Here is a 4,228-nt window from a genome sequence, read left to right on the forward strand (position 1 = left end):
CGCAACAAGAAGTGAGCCGATCAGAATCGAAGGGATGTGCAGTTTCAGGTGGGTGACTCATTCTTGGCCAAAGTACACCTGATGTTGCGATATACGAGTTTGCACAAGGGGCTTGTGCGAAGGTATGAGGGGCCATTTAAAGTCTTGAAGAGAGTAGGCAAGGTGGCCTACAAACTTGAGTTGCCAGCAAAGCTCAAAATCCACCCAGTGTTCCATGTAAGCATGCTTAAGCCATACCATAGGGATCAAGAGGATCCAAATCGAGGCAAGTTCGAACGAGCGCCAATGGGGGTAAAGATCTCTTATGATCGCGAAGTTGAAAACATTGAGGTAGATCGTGTGGTTAAACAAAAGTATCATCGACCGCGACATGAATACTTGGTTCGATGGAAGGGACTTCCAGACAGAGAAGCAAGTTGGGAACCTGCTGAGGCATTGTGGCAGTTCCAAGAGAAGATATCCAAGTTCTATGAGGGGGATGCAACGAGGGTGTCGCTAAAACAAGTGGGGGAGAATCTCATGGGTTGCGAATGGCAAGCAGCAACCATGACGGACTTGTGCGATCCATCGCATTTGAGGGAGGTCATTTGGCCCAATCAGACTGGTCCAGTGCTTGGAGAGATTGAAAGCCCATCTTCGGAGCTTGGCAAATATGGAAAGTAATCTTCAAAGATATGCTTGGCAAATATGAAAGGGGGTTTTCAAAGATATGTGATCCTAGACTTTAATGTAATCTTTAGAAGATACTGTAACGGCCTAATTTTCAGTGGTGTCGGAAATGGTGATTTGAGATCACTAAATTCGACAAATAAGATTGAACAAGATAGTAATTTAATATTTATGAGTCAAGTAAGAATATAGAAGAATTTGTGAAATGGTGAAATTAGTGAATTAAAAGAATTTATTAGGTCAAACGGGTCAAAATGAAGTATCGAGACCTCAAAGTTGAAAATCGAGCTATAAATATTTTTATAAATATTTATGGAGTGTCATTAAGTTAGTATTAAAGTTTCGTTAGAAAATTTTAACGTTTGGATGGCTAATTAATTAAAAAGGACTAAATTGAAAATAGCACAAAATTTGTTAAATTGTGAGTAAATAGCTTAAGTATTTAAAAAGATGGATTTAAAGAGCAATTAGACCCAAAGGTTAATGGCTGGACGGTTTGGGTATGAAATAAGCAAGAAAACAATGTGAACAAGGGGTAAAATTGGAAATAGATAAAAGTTAATAGTTAAATAATGATGTAATTGAAAAATCTAGACATTTCTTCATATTTTCTCAGCCAAAACGACATAGAAGGTCTGGAGAAAGCTGGTTTTCATATTTTTACATCATGTGAGTTTAATTCTTGCTTTTCTTGATAATTTTTATGTTTTTATGACTTTTACAATTAGGTCCACTTGTAGAATTCATTAGTTTTTGATTTTATGGGTGAAATTGGAAGTTACCCTGGATGGATAAGGGAATTTTATGATGAATTATTATGAAATTTAAGTTCTAATTTCATATTAAGGTGGTTTTATTAAGTGATTTTGATAGGAAATGATATTTAGGACCTAATTGTGAAAAAGTTGTGAATTGAAGGTTGCTGTTGAAATTCAGAATATAAAAGGTTTTGAAATAGTTTATAATGATAAAATAAAGTGTTAATTGAGAAAAAATTAGTTCAATTGATGGGTGAATTGAGCAGGGACTAAATTGTGAAAATTGTAAATTTTGGGATAAAAGTGCAATTTCGAAATTTGAACAGCATAAATTGTGAAGTGAAATAGAAATCAAATAAATGCTAATGAGTAGAAATATTTTATATTATAGATCAAGAATCCAAAGAAGAACGAGGAAAAGAAAAAGTTGCGGAATAGTCCCTAAATTTCAATATCTTCTACAAATTAGCCGGGTAAGTTCATATGGTTGAATTTAGATGTTTATTTGTGAATGATTGAAGTTTATAATGTGTTATTATATACTAATTTGTTGTGGGATTGTGTAGATTTTGTTAATGAAAGAATAAATGTGGAAATGCAAATTAGGAAAACGCAGGATTGAGTAATGCGTTAAGTATCGTGACGTGTGATGAATTGACGGATAAGACCATGGTTGTTCCATGGCAAAGTGTGAAATGTAGGTATGGTATTATCAAATCCATACTGAGTTAAGAAATGTAGGTATGGCATTTCCCATACCGAAGTTGAAAAATGTAGGTATGGTATTTCAATGAGGAAAACCATCTTGAGTTGTGAATCGTGGCATTGAGCAACGACGTACTCAATTTCGTAAGCCGTTTCCTAATTTGATTATAAGAAATAAAGAGAAGTGATCCAAATGAAAGAGATTGAATAGTTGTTCTTGTTGAGCTCAACTATGTGAATTATTATAACAATGGTTTTGAATCGCAGAAACTTTAGTAAATGTTTTGGTATTGTTTGGAAATATTATGTTTGGTAAGCATTACTTTTAACCTATGAACTTACTAAGCTTCAATAAGCTTACTTGTGTGTGTTTAATATTTTATGTAGATTGACTTGAAGTGAAGTGGGTAGATCGGATCAACACAACAAAGCACACTATCCAGATCAATTCCGGTAGCTTTTGTTTTATGTTTGAAGATTTATATGGCATGTATAGAGTTTAAATGAAATGAAGTAAAGATGTTATAAACTAGTTAACAACATTTTGTACTAAAACAGTTTTTGGATAGTAGCAGTAGTTTGAGTTTGAAAATTTACCATAAATCATGAAAATCTAATTAGAGGTTGAATAAAATATGAAATTAAATCTTATTGGATCTAGTTTTACATAGAAGAAACGGTGTAAGCAAAAGGCTTTCATATCAGGAGATATTTGAATTTTTGTGAGATAAGGTCGAGTGATTTTGAACTCCCTGTTCTGATTTGTAAAAATCATTAAAATTATAAAAATTAATTAGGAGTCATACTATATATGTATGGATTCCTTATCGAGTCTATTTTAATATAAATAAACGTCTTGGTTATTTGAATTCTGTACATGGAGAAATTTGGTTCGTAGTGAACAGGGGTCGAGCAGCCGAACCACTGAAACAGGGAGACTTCAACTAATAAACTGTACTAATTGGCCCAACCAAAATTCTAGAAAAAATTAGTAAGTAGATATATGAGCCTAGATTTGGGGAAAATTTACGGATTTGGATTTGAGTTTTGTAACTCGAGATATGATTTTTTGCATCTGTAATGCAGTTGGACAGCTTATGCGGAAAGTGTGATATAAATTGTTTGAATTTGTTTAAGTGCTCAAATAAGTTTAGTAATGCCTCGTGCTCGACTCCGTGACGGTCTCGAGTAAAGGGGCGTTACATTTATTGGTATCGAGCTTTGGTTTAGTCGATTCTCAAAGCGAATTTGATGTGTAAAGTGTTTAAAAATACATGCCATATAAATCGTGATAGTGTGATGTGAATGATCCGATCTAATTACTAATTTTGTTATAAATTGTAAAGATGTCCGATAGACCCGATGGTGCTAGTCGGAAGAGGAAGTTAATAGTAGAATCTGAGACTTCGAGTAGGGAACAAGTGGTAATGTCCCGATTTCTTTGATGAGAGAGGAAGAACTTAAAAATATGATTTACGGATTAATGAATCGGTGGTATCATGAAACAATACAAGGAAGAAGTCAGCACAACAACCTCCTCCTCCCCTCTTGTACCACCGATTACAACCCGGTTGCTCCTTCTTTAATAGATGAATCTAGCAAAAGAACACCAATTGAAAAACTCGAAAGTTTGGAGTGAAGAATTTCGAGGAGATCGGACGATGATCCGGTTAAAGCGAGTATTGGTTAAAGAGTTTGGAGAAAGTTTTTAAACAGATGATGTGTTCTCCTGAGGACTATTTGGGATGTCTGATTTATTATTGAAAGAAGAAGCGTATAATTGGTGGGAAACCATTGAGGCGGTGGTACTGCAGATAAACTTACAGGAATTCTTCCAAAACGAATTTAAGAAGAAGTATGTGGGAAAGAGATATTTAGATAAGAAGAAGAGAGATTTCTTGATCTTCGACAAGGGAATAAAACAGTGTCCGAATATGAAAGAGAATTTGTGTATCTCAAGAGATATGCTCGGGATGTTGTACAAGACAGAAAAGAAATGTGCATTAGATTTGAAGAAGGGCTTAATGATGAAATCGAATGATGATTGGAGGTACAGAGATTCGGAATTTGTGATTACATCGATCGAGCTCAAAAGA

At 34.6% G+C, this 4,228-nt stretch overlaps 1 long non-coding RNA gene across 1 annotated transcript; it reads left to right on the forward strand.

Annotated features, from left to right (window-relative positions):
* The first annotated feature begins 1,735 nt into the window (after window positions 1-1,735).
* LOC128296439 (uncharacterized) lies at window positions 1,736-2,687 on the forward strand. Its single transcript, XR_008287059.1, has 2 exons — window positions 1,736-1,900; window positions 2,520-2,687. It is a non-coding gene; the product is annotated as an uncharacterized LOC128296439 (long non-coding RNA).
* The last annotated feature ends 1,541 nt before the right edge of the window (window positions 2,688-4,228 follow it).

This window comes from Gossypium arboreum, chromosome 8 (assembly GCF_025698485.1).
Source record: "Gossypium arboreum isolate Shixiya-1 chromosome 8, ASM2569848v2, whole genome shotgun sequence".
Classification (NCBI taxonomy): domain Eukaryota; kingdom Viridiplantae; phylum Streptophyta; class Magnoliopsida; order Malvales; family Malvaceae; genus Gossypium; species Gossypium arboreum.